The sequence below is a fragment of the Monomorium pharaonis genome, chromosome 2, assembly GCF_013373865.1.
Source record: "Monomorium pharaonis isolate MP-MQ-018 chromosome 2, ASM1337386v2, whole genome shotgun sequence".
Taxonomy (NCBI): Eukaryota; Metazoa; Arthropoda; class Insecta; order Hymenoptera; family Formicidae; genus Monomorium; species Monomorium pharaonis.
In genome coordinates, this window is record NC_050468.1 from 18402999 (window position 1) to 18416761 (window position 13763).

Genomic DNA, 13763 nt, shown 5'->3' on the forward strand with positions numbered 1-13763 from the left:
CAGTAAACATATGCATTAACATTCACTTGCAAATGCATTATAAAATTTCTAGCATTAGCAAATAAACAAATAACAATAACGTACATTAATTACATTGAATGTACACTTATATTTAATGACATTACAATAAAAATGTCATTTAATTTAGTTGCTCTCTGTTCTCGTCAGTTATCTAGCCTCTTTTCTGGCTTATTCCAGAAAATATCGGAGTCATACAATCGTACACTAATTGACTCCACGCTGATATTAACCGGCTGCAAAGATAACATCGTTTCTAAAAATAAACTCTATATAAGCCTTGAATCTAAATAAAACCATTTTCGAATAACAGAACAAATAATATCTCATTTAATTCACGATTAAAAACCATCTATAATAAATCACATAATTAAGTGTTACTTTATTTGGTTAAACAAATTATTTTAAAATAAATTATTTTTAAAATAAATCGATTTTTTGTTTCTAAATCTAAAATTTGGTATTATTTTGAATTTCAATAATGTTCATATCAAATTATTACTTCTACACTGAAAAAAAAAATTGCTAGATACAAATAAATATTTCTTGGAATAGTGCCAAAAAAATATTTTATAGAAAATGAATAATATTTATTTCAAACAAGTAATATTTTCTAAATTATAGAAAACTACTAACTAGTACTTGTTTTAAATAAATATTATTGATTTTCTATAAAATATTTTCTTGGCACTATTCAAAGAAATATTTATTTGAATCTAGTTTTTTTTTTCAGTGTAGTAATCATTAATTAAGTATTTAATGATCACGTTTTAAACAAGTTTTAAACATAAAAAATGTAATTATCAAGTATTTCTATATTTAAAATATTAATATTTTTCATCATCAATAATAATAAATGGAAAGATATAACTCAAATGATTCAATATCTCATATATATCCTATTTTATATTTTTACACCTAAAAAAAAAATTTTTGCTGATATAGACAGATTTCTTGATATTACAATCAAAATGTATCACTAATTTTTGTATCAACTAGAATTTTTGCTGTCAAGCTCCCCCCCTTGCACTCCCGTGTGTGTGTGTGTGTGTGTGTGTGTGTGTGTGTGTGTGTGTGTGTGTGTGTGTGTGTGTGTGTGTGTGTGTGTGTGTGTGTGTTTTAATTGTAAAAATATATCTTCTAAATCATCATGTTCTCTTTTACATTCTTGCATCTATTAATTTCTCATATGTGTAAAACCAGAAATTTATTGATCAATGAAGGCCATAAATAAGAGGCAAACATGTTTCCAAATATACCATAGGTAATTGGAAAATGCATCGCGCGTTTGCATATGCCACTCGTAAACTAAAGTAGGTCATCACAAATGCTCGCTTTTAAAAGTTCCTACTATTTTTTTCCGTTATACGCATCGAAGAATGCTACAACCTACGCAACATTGTTTTTGTATCTGCCAAGAATACACGCATGATTTACTGCGCATTGCCACGTAATGCATAATTAACGTTTGTTTGAGTAAAACCAAGTAAAAATTAATTGCATTTCACAGTTATAGGTATATTAATTCCGCAGATTCAGCACTTGCTCTGAACTACTTCAATTATCATAGTATGTTATTTTACAATAGAGAATAGCTCGTAACTACACAAGTACGGTTTCAAAACAAACCAAGAGGTATAGGTATTCCTGTTCCTAATTATATTAAAATTGATTTTGCAGTATGTAGTTGTTTCCATTGGGATTTCACATAGAATTACCTTTCAATGTCCTTTTAATACCAAGCATGATAAAGGAAATGTTAATGTTAATGCTTAAGAGCTTAAACGGAATTCTAAACTATTTACATATAAACAAATATCTAAATATATAAATCATTATTTTTACAAGATTATTTGCTAATTAATAAATAATTTGTCTTTAAAAGATTATATACATTAAAATTTTTTTAATTGAAATCTTTATTAAATACTTATATATTTTAATTTTAATAAAAAAATTTTTATTATAATACTCTTTTATATTTTCTTTTATTAAAATTTAAGTTTTAACAGAAAGTTGCCAAATGCTTAGAACTCAAGTTATTTTTTATTATATCTTTCATTTGGTATTGATTTAGCAGTGATTGTAAATGAATATTGTGGTTCGCTATTTCAATTACTTATTATAAAATGTGTACTCTTTCACCAATAACATTAATATATTAAACCTTCTTAAAATAGTCGCAAAAAGTATAATTTAAACAACTAGTCGTTTAATCGTATTTATAAAGTGGTTTCCTAAATCGTATTACCTTTAAAAAAATCGAATTTATAAATTAAAATAATAAGAAATAAAATATTAAACGTTATTAACAAATTATTTTATTTTATTAATACTTTATAAAGCAGATGTCAAATATATATATAACTTCTTTTGTAACAATATAAAAATTCAATATTGTTTTATTCAATTAGATTGATAAAATTTTAACATAAGTTAATATGTATTTGATTTTTTTAAATATTTAAGACGTAATGTTATTCACATTTTGCTTGCTAAATAATACTTATATTAAATAAAAACATTTAATGAGGTACGATTTAGACGACCGGCATGTACTCAACAACTTTTTACTATTACAATTTTATCCTGTAAAACAATTTTAACTTTAATTTTTTTTTAATAGTGCGAAGTTAAAACCCGCTTCGTAATTTAATTTTATGATCATACATTATCGTAAATTAGTACTAGTTTTTTTTTTACCGCGCTTGAAAAATATTCAATTTTATAAACTGAAAACATGTTATATAATAATAAAAACATGTCATGCATAAAACGTTAACGTGGCACAGACATATTTTATTTATCAAAACTGCAACATTACTTGCTATAGTATTGAGTATGATTTTCTACTTACAATGTATAACTGTAAAAAAATATCTGATTCAACATGTGACGTGAAAAATATAGTGTCTACGCGAATATAACGCAGGGGACGCGAGTTTTTCGAATTATGGCAGGAGACAAGAGAGTTAATTAAGATAAGCTTGCTATCCTCTAATGCATAAAATTTAATGTGCAATTAAAAGAATATTAATAGTATGTTATTAATAATACACACACGTATGAGTATGTTGCCTTGTAGTCATGTAATACTTAAGATCATTATTCCAGAAACTGTACAGAAATCAACGTCACATTTTATCATGTCAGACTCGAACAAATTTACCTAATGAACAATAAGTAAATTTATTAACGTTTAGCCTTATTCTTTAAAATTTTTTAAACTTGTTGTAAGCCTTGTTGTAAAACAATAATATAACAAGAATCTTTCTAGATTTAAAATATAAAATTTTATATTAATATATTTCATATATACTTTTTATGTATAACGGAATGTTTGTTATCATCCTATGCTTAAAATTGTAAACCAATTTTTATTCATGACACATTCAATAATGAATCAATAAGGTACCGTAATAAAGGTACAAAAAGAAGAATATTGTAATATTATGAATCTACAATGTGTTGAAATGGCTCTTGTAAACGTGTCGGAAATTCTCTTGTTTTAGAATATAAAAATACATATAAAACGCACGTTATTGAAAATCACCGGGGACGTATCTTGCTTCGTTGGAGCGTAACGATGGTTTAAAGGTCGAGGGCATGTATAACACGAGGTTATCATGTTTATATATATATATATCTCAAGGATTAGGCATTCCTAGATGAATGCGAAGCAGTCATTTAAAGTACTAATAACACCAGTATAGTTTTTATTATAACAGCACAAAGATAAATAAAATGCTTTCGCTTTACACAAATTATTGATTTCTTAACTACAATCGAACTAATTGCGAAAGCATTCGCAGTACGATTAATACTTTAATCAAAATCTCTACAAAGTACAAATTAATCCGATTAAAGAAAGTATGCCGGAACAGCTGCTGAAAATTAGGTCGTCAAATATACTCGCATATTATCAATATGCAGCATTCGAGTTATTAAATTACGGAAAAAATTCAATGAACATTACAAAATAATTATACTCACGCTTCACAAGTTTCTTTTACTAATTTGAGATCAATTGAATGAATGAAAATATGATAAAATATGTTTTCCATAAGCTTTAAACATTAATAATTTAATAAAATCTTAAATTAACTCATCACATACATGCAATCTATTTAACAATAAAAAGCAGCATTTTCTTAATCATTATTTTAAAGCTTGATTCATAAAAATTTCTTGATTTTCAAGAACTTTACGTCAAAAAACTATCAATGTTCCATATTAAATATAAACTTCAAATTGATCAATAGTATGTAAAATAAATTTGTGTTTTAATGAACAAACGTAATGCTGGAAATCTAGGACACTAGATGTAAATATTTGTTCATGTTATGTATTTTTCTTAAATTACATATTTGAAATCAATACAGTTTTCTGGATTGCTCATATAAACCGGAGTTTTAATATCGAAAAGCAATCGAGACACCGGATGGGTAAATATCCTGAAATTTCTGTTACTCCGAGATCGAAGCTGGTTCTTTCAAACCCGTTTTAGCAGAGCGCAGGATTACCCAAAGGGTCAGCAGCATAGAGAACGAATAACGCGAGATTAAACTTTATGCGCTTGATCGCACTGAAATACGTTTGTTTGAGATAACACAAGAATTAAATGATTATCATTTTGACAATACGTCAGTGATTTGTTAATCCCTTATACGTAAGGAATCAAAATACACGAGAATAAATAATACAAAAAAAAGTAACTATTCCACTGTATATTTATTTGTTTTATAATATATTTGTTTGTTTTATATAAATTTTATTAAAATATATGCATCGCAATAAACGCGTTCACTAACACACATACACTTTCTCGTAGATATATAATTTCAAAGAACTCAATTTTAATTTTAATAACAAATTACTTGATAAATTTAAAATCAAATATATTCTTAGCTAAATAGTAAGGCACTAACAGTTTCTCTAAATTACAAACCATTACAAAAGAAGTTCTTAAATGTTAAAAGCACAAATAGATAATAAAATAATATTTTTTTAATTACTTTGCAATAAAGATACAAAATACAATTATTTTAAAATTCAATTTTTTAAAAAACAAGATACAATTATTTTAAAATTATACTCTAATCCATTTAGATCTAATGATACAAATATGTATAAATATCTTTAAAAAAATTGTATTTATGATAAAATAAATATAATCAATATAAAATCAATATAAAACTATTTAATTCAACTAAAACCTGATTTAAAGGAAATTGTTTAAATAAAACAAATATATATATATAGGAATATAAATACTATTATAAAACAAAAAATTTTATAGCAGAATATCAGAAAGTCAAATATCAAAAAGTTGTCGAAGTAACCATGACAGGTTTGACATAATGCGCAGTTTTATTTTTGTTTGAAAATTATTCAAATATAACTTTTCCTTGTAAACTTTATTAATATGTATACAAAATATAATATATAAACGCGCGCGTAATTGTCAAGCTTTTTGTTTCAATATAATCAGAAAAATAACTATTGGTAAAATGCTATTATAACTGATATTTACAGATGCAAATAAACGACCATAATAAAAATTTTTTTACATTTACGCCAAATAAATTTTTGTATTTATTATAGTAATCTCCGAAAAATTGTTTAAAAATTAAATAATATATGTCCAATTTCTTTAAACAATTTAGATTTAAAAAGATTAGCAAAATAATAATAATTTATCATACAAACATAATATACAATATCAAAAATTAAAATAGTTATAAATGAATATTAATTTCACTCAACATTTTTAATTAAACAGTCTATTTTTAATTAATCAAAAAATCGGTCATTATGATTAAGATTGCAAGTAAAATGATATATAATTAATTATAATCTGATTATAACTACACATAATTCATATAAGCAAAGAATAAAAAAATGTTTGTCATATGTTTTCCGATAAAGGAATTTTGGTAAAAGATACGATTGGGAATTTATAAGTTGTGTCACCGAGAAATTCTGTTTGCATCATTTTTCGCAGGACTGAGTAAACGCAATACACGATATCGACGAAACCAAGCGGAAAATTTGCACGACGGTTATAGCTGTGGGAGGAACATTGACAAAACAAAATGTTATCTCAAGCCGGTAATTTGATATCCCGAGGACCGTCAAGATCGTAAACACGTAGCCTCAATGATGAGGAAGCTTATCATCCTGAAATGATTGGGTATTTCCTCGCTGACACCAATATGACTGGCCCAGATGATATAAGTGCGTTTAATAAATACGTCATTCCTTCATTTCTCAAATTATCCTCCTAATTAAACCCTTGTATCAAAAGAGTTATATATAAGATTACTTAAAATAACTTTATATTTTAATTTTAAAATAAATAATTTTATTGCTAAATAATTTTCATTGCTAAAAGTTTCATTGCTAAAATCTAGAATAGTTTTTTATCATCCTAGGTAATAAAAAATGCAAAATTATTTTTAAACATTAACTTCTAGCAGCTAACTTCTTTTTTAAAATAAAAATGTATGTTTTTTAATTGACAGATTTTTTTCTAATCTTGATAATAATTAATTTAAATGTGCCGTAATGAGACAAACCGACTCTCTTTCTATAAATCTCTTGCATACTTTTCCCGGTTTCTTATAATCTAGCTGTTTCCGATCAGACGTGAACAGGAAAGCGAGAGAGCCTCGTGTTTCCATTTGCCGAGAACGCCTGCGCGCTACTATGTATTGATCAAACTACAAGAACATTCAGTTCGGTTCGACCCATCGAACCAGACAGATCTTCTCCAAAATACGATTACGATACATTTGTATCGATATTGAACTCTGATCGAATGTCCTTTACCAGATCAGTTTGTCGATCTTACAAGTAGGATATTCGTATATCCAGTATCTTTATTTTCCTTTCTTTGTTTTTAGAAAAAAAAGTTTTGCCTAGCTGTTAAGATAAAAAAGATGACTACAGATATAAATTCAAGGAATATATATTTCCCTCTTTTCTTTACTTTATATTATTTTATATATATTTTATTAAAAAATATATATAAGTTACAAAGTGCAAAATTGAGAAAGAAAAACAAAAATTTATTATTAATAACAAATTATTAACATTTTAAAGATAAGTTAATTATATAAATAAAAAATATTATTAAAACTATTTAAATTAAAAGAATAATGAGTAAAGTTGGCCTTTTAATTATCAATTAAAAAATATTATTATTAAAGTTATTGAGCTAATAAATTTTCAATTTTAACTTTAAAAAAATTTAAATTTATCAACTTTATATTTAAATATCTACCATAATAAAATTGTTAAGTTTTAGAGACGTATTAATTTGTATTTTGCTGCTAGCAAAACAAGATAATGTTCTCATCTCTAATAGTTTATATTATTTGATTGATAAAAGAAATTATTAATATTTCTAAATAAATTATGGAAACTATATTAAATTATTATAGCTTTTACCACTAAAAATAAGATGGGCACAAAAAATATTTTCAACTATATGATTTCCTGTGACTAAATAAAGCTTTCTTCATTTATTAATTTATTAATTTATTAATTTATTAATTTGTGTTATCCACATATCGGTCGATTTTCACTTAATAATGTTTATTTTCCTATTTATATTATATAGTTTCACATTTTTTACAATTTCCTCAACATACTTTTCTCATAATATCTTTTAGATATTTAATAGTTTCATATGCTGATTTATTATCTTCCTGATAAAATAAAAATGTTTTAAGGTCAAATCAGATTCAGCAAATTAAAAACTAAAAAAAAATACAAAAAATGTATTTTTACTTGTTACTTCAAGGCCAAAAACCAAACCATTTTACGTTTTGTTCGTATCTTTATGTATCTTTAGTTTTTAAAAATATCGATTGTTAAAATTTATTTGTATACAAAAATTATTAATCTAATTATGCAAAAGTAATGTAAAAAAATTTACAATTTATTTGTGATCCAATTATTACAACAAATATTTATTTCAAAAACAAATATGATAATATCTAATTTTAATGTAATTAATTATTAATCGTAATATTATATGTATCCAGAAAGCATAACGTTCAATCAACATTTAAATGTAAATAAATATGCTCAATTCTATTTAACTCAAAATTTCTATAATTTTTTATTGATTCTACAATACAAAATATTAGCTTTAACATTAGCATATGATTGCTTTCTTTGCGTTCACCTATTTTTGCATAACATCTCAAATTCTTCATATGTATATGTATTACACAGTACAAAATATTTTGTATTTATGTTAAATTCGGTTCCTGTTAAATTTTTTAACATATTTAAATGTTAGTTTAACATTACATGATCATTTAAATGGTTTGTGTTAAATTGTTCAACATTTCTTTATGTTAAAATAACAATTTATAGGTAAACAAATAAATAACATAAAATATATGTTATTTTAAAACATAAATTCTAAGATTAATGAATAAAATGTAAGTACTTGTCAACATATTATAAACGTTAATTTTTCTAAAGAAATATGACTCTACACTATTTTCAAATTGTATCACAATGTTAAATTTTTTATTAATTTTGTTAATTTTGTTAATTTTTTACATAATCTTTATGTTCTAACGTATTCATTTTGTATTAAAGTAGCAAAAATTTAGATGGACTGTTTAGAACATACAATATATGTTAAACCTGACACAAATTTTCCAACTATGTATAAAAATATATAATAATCAGAAAAATATAATTATTTAATCATTTTTTAATTATAACACACTAATATCTTTGTATAAAGTTAAAGAAAAACAGTTTTAAAAAAATTAAAAAAAATTAGAATTGTAATATACAGAATATTTTGATATTATTAATGAAACTAACTGCAAAGAAAAGTGGATGAAGAATATTATAAAGTTAAGAGAAGATAAAGAAAAAAATTCATGCTGACATCTAAAGGCGAATAAAATTCAAAAAAGTTTTAATTGTTTCCCGTTTATTAGAGATTTTCCGGGATCACTCGTGGCTACTCATGATTGCTACCGTGACAACGTAACCCAATCCCAATTATTTACTAGGAAAATGCGGTCGTCGTGAACGACGTCGTCGACGTCCACGAAATCCGCATCGAACGACTCTCGAATGCAAAATACCATTACGCGCACATCGATAGAACGATCATCCCTGATAGAAATATTCGAATAGAATAATTTCAGAAGTACATATACATCATTAGATAACCTGTCAGCACTTATACATGCAACAAATTTGAAAAATTCATTTATATAGTCATTCTCGCAAATTTATCTTACATTAGGCATCAATTTTCAAAAAAATTCTAAACTATTACGTATAATTTACATAATTTTCAAGATCAAACAATGTTTAAAGTTTATCATTTGACTTTTACAGTGAAATTGGTGTGCATTTTAATTTTATAAAACTGTTTAATAGAATTTTAGAAAAAAATTGAAACTGTTACATATTTCATATAATTTGTGAGATCAAGCAAGATAGCCTAAGTCTGTCATTTGACTTTATAATGAAATTGATTTGTATTAAATTTTGCAACGGAAACTATCTAAATTCGGCATTTTCGGAAAAATTCCAAATTGTTAAATATTCCACATAATTCACAAAATAAAACAAGATAATTACATTTGTTCTAAATTTGTCATTCGCTCATTTTAGAATAATATTAATCTAATTTTTTGAAACATTATACCATACGTAATCTAAAAAAAAATTGTTAAGATAATTTTATTTTCTAATAATGTGCAACATTATATGTCTGATCAAATTTATAGTCGCAAAGATTATATGTAATAAAAGAAGAAAAAATAGAAATTTAAAACTTAATTTTATTACGTTTTTCAGAAAAAAACACGTTTCTCATTTCTGTAATAAAAATTTCATTATCAAATATGATTTATTCGATTATACGTATTCTAAAATTAGTCGCAAATCTCCAGCACGTTCTACGTGAAAATTATCTCTCTAATATTCGCGCGGGGAGTTATTAAGAGAGGCGAACTTATGCATATACGAAGAATATGTAAAAGCACGCGATATCATCAATGATAAATCTAGTGCATTATCATTTGAATCGTGTTTAATTTTTTCATAATCTGTAAAACCGGATTAAAGAGCTCCATCGTCACGATATTCTTATTAATTGTCGTCCTTCACGTAATTAAATGAAAGTTCACTCTCTTAGAAATTTCACGTCTTCCTACTATGAATCAAATAGGCGGTAGGTACATCCAAAATACTATTATGCAAATATATCGCCATTACGTCGCACCTGAGCATTACTGAGCACCATTTATTATCTTTAGAGGATCACAAACGCACCCTTGCGTGTTTGAAATCATGCATGTATAAATATTTTTCAACACATTTCACGTAATATTCTCCTCTCTTATCTTCTTTATTTTTAATATAAATAGAGACAAGCCCATTTACGCCTTGTTATGTTAAGTTGAAAAGACACCAAATACAAAAAAAAGAGATTTTTTTAGTGCTCCCTCATTAAATTTTAATGGCTTCGAAGCTTTATAAAGTGCTATAACATTGCTTTAATCTAAAACCAGGGAATAAATTTACAACTATTAAATTTCCAGATTCTTTCACTCCACGACTGTCAAACAACTTAAAAACTTATGTGAGTAAGAAATTATTCGTATAAATATTTTAAGAAATAATTTTTAAAAGCACTATGTGCTGATAGTATTATTGAATAGACTGCTTATATATGTATAAACAAAACTCTTTCGAATTTTATAGAAAACCTACATTAAAAGATAAAACACGTGTCTTTTTATCAAATGTTGTATTGTCCAAATTTCCAATCTATTCGATTAAAAATAGTATTATGTAACGCTAAAATAATACACACATTTAAAATATTCTTAAACAAGAATAGAGCGATAGAAGAAAAGAAAAAGGAGAAGAAAGAAACAGAGAGGAAAGAGAAAATATCGACCCGGAATGAATGTTCTCTTGCAGCTTCATTAATAGTTTCCACAAGATGACCCCGTGGGTACTCGTAACGCCACGTAAACAGTATTCAATGCGAGTACCTATCTGGAAATTGTATTTGTCGTCCGGGGAAATTGCTGGCACCTCGAGTATCCGAAATTCGCCAACGAGCACGAGATTGAAATTCTCACTCCGGCCGCCACACCGCTCCTCGTCGCCGTCGTCATAGTCGTCGTCCTTCGAACCGCAGCACCGGCCGCAGTGTTATAATTATCCGATTCGATCGATGCGAGGACGAGGGACGCAGGGGAATAAACGGCAGAGACCTGGGTCGAGAGGGATAATTACGAGTTAATCGGGGAAAATGTGTTCGGCAATGATAATATGCGCGGCAAATGGAAATTCGAATGAACGGCCGGCTTTGTACGGGAGCAACCGTCGCTTTATTTGCACCAGAACGACACGACAAATGATCCGAAAAATTGATAAATCGCCGAGCGAAAAGGGCTGAATATAAAGCAATCTGGAAAAACGCTGTAACTGGTACACTCAAATTTTTTAAATCGAATATTTTGTATATAATCCTTTTAGCACTTTAATCCTTGTGCTTTAATCATTTTTTATTTATTTAAATCTTTTTTTTCCATTGTTGCTTGAACATATGTTATCAAAGTTTATGTCTGTTTATTAAACTTTCATATTGTTTGTATTTTTATTTTACCTACGTAAATAGAAAAAACTTGACAATTTTGGAAGAAATAAAATTTTATCAAATAGGAAGGAAACTTTATCTAATATCAAAATTAAAATAATGTTAAATATAAAAATATATGTACACTAAGATTCTAAATAGAACTTATAATATAGCTGCGTTTTTTTTTTTTACAAAAATGGGAGCTGTGACTAAATTTCAATACATCATAAAAAAACTACAGATTATATAACAGATAATATTAAAAGCTGTTTCATTGAAATGAAAAGAATTTTCTAACATGTAATCAAATTTTTCATTCATACAGTTCTGAATGTAATAATATATTCAAACATAAATCAAATTACGAGTGTCGAAGAAATGCGATTGATTACAATCTCTATGTTAACTGGCACGTGGTACTTCTCGCGCTCGACACTTTATTCGTCACTCAGAGTGTTTATTTAATTCACATACAACTCACTTTCATCATGCAACAAATCCAATACACGAAACGACAATTTGCTGTCGGGAACGAAGATATTTAATCGGCGAGATATCAAAGTTTTTAATTGACTGGGTTTGTGGTTTGTTTATTTTGGACTCATATAATATTTTTTCATTTTAATTCTTATTGGTGCGCACTTTTAAATGAAGGTCAAATTACAGATCGATTTTTCACCCTGGACAAAAACATTACATTATATATAGTTTAATATATTTTGTGATTCGCACAAATCGCCCACTTTTCACTTAAAAATACTTGTTTCCGTTTGAAGCTAAGTTTAGATCTGACATTTATCGCATGACATTTCTCATTAACGTTCTTTCATTCTAACATAATAATAGAAATTCTTCTATGAACGTTTATATGATATTTATATTGTTGTTTCTGAAACAAGTATGTCCAATAAACACATAATCTGATATATGTAATATTAACATTAAGGCTCAATTATTCCATATTCGACTAATTTCTATTCTAATTAAAAGTTTCTCGAAATTTCAAAAGTAATTAAAATATGCTAAATTATACATTTTATATTTTCTAAAAAAATTCAGAGAAATTTATTCTAGAAAGTTGAAATTAATTGTTTAATGGATATTTTGAATAAGGCAATTTTAAAATATTTTTTATTACTTTTATTATTGGCGTGTTTAATATTAACATTAAACGGTATTATATATAATAAAAAATAATATATAATACGGTTCAATGTTAATATAAAACACGCCCATAATAAATGTAATAAAAAATATTTTAAAACTGCCTTATTCAAAATATCCATAAAATTATAAATTGCAAATACAAATTATATATATACATATATATATGTATGTTTAACATTTTTACTTTTTACGTTAATTGTTATCATATTATATTTTTTAGTAAATCCGTGTAACAATTATGCAAGATTTAAACAAATTATACAATGAACATTGTCATATTATATGTAACGCAATAATTGTGTATAATTTGTATAATTGATTTAAAGCTTGCATATTTATTACCAATATATGCTTCAATAATCATATTACATGACAAAACGTGAATTCACATAACGTACGTATCTCAATTATCAAATAATGTTGACGGAATCAAGTTGCTATATACGTATATTTAGCATGAAGAAACCAAAAAAATATTTAAGAGACGCGCTTCGTTAAATAAATATCTTATTTTAGAGAAAGAGGCATACTGACACATTTATGCAATGCACGTTATTACATTGCATCCTGTTGCGCTTTTCAGACTGCTTACTTAAGTACTAAACTTTCTTTAAGCTGCATTAGTGTCTAAGAAAATATATACATTTAGTTCAGATTAGTCAATTATCATTTCAGCACATATTATAAAATTTGCATGGATAAAAACTTTTAAAAATAATTTAGTATTAAAGTGCACAATCATCGAATATTATTATTTAATACTTCTATAATCCTACAAAACTATAATATTTAATTTTCAAATCTAGCTTTCTTCCTAAATGTTTTTTTTATTTAGATAAAATAAATTTTATATATATAATATAATTTTCTATATTTTATAATTACTTTCAATTATATTTATATCTTAAATTTTACTACCTTATACGTAATATTT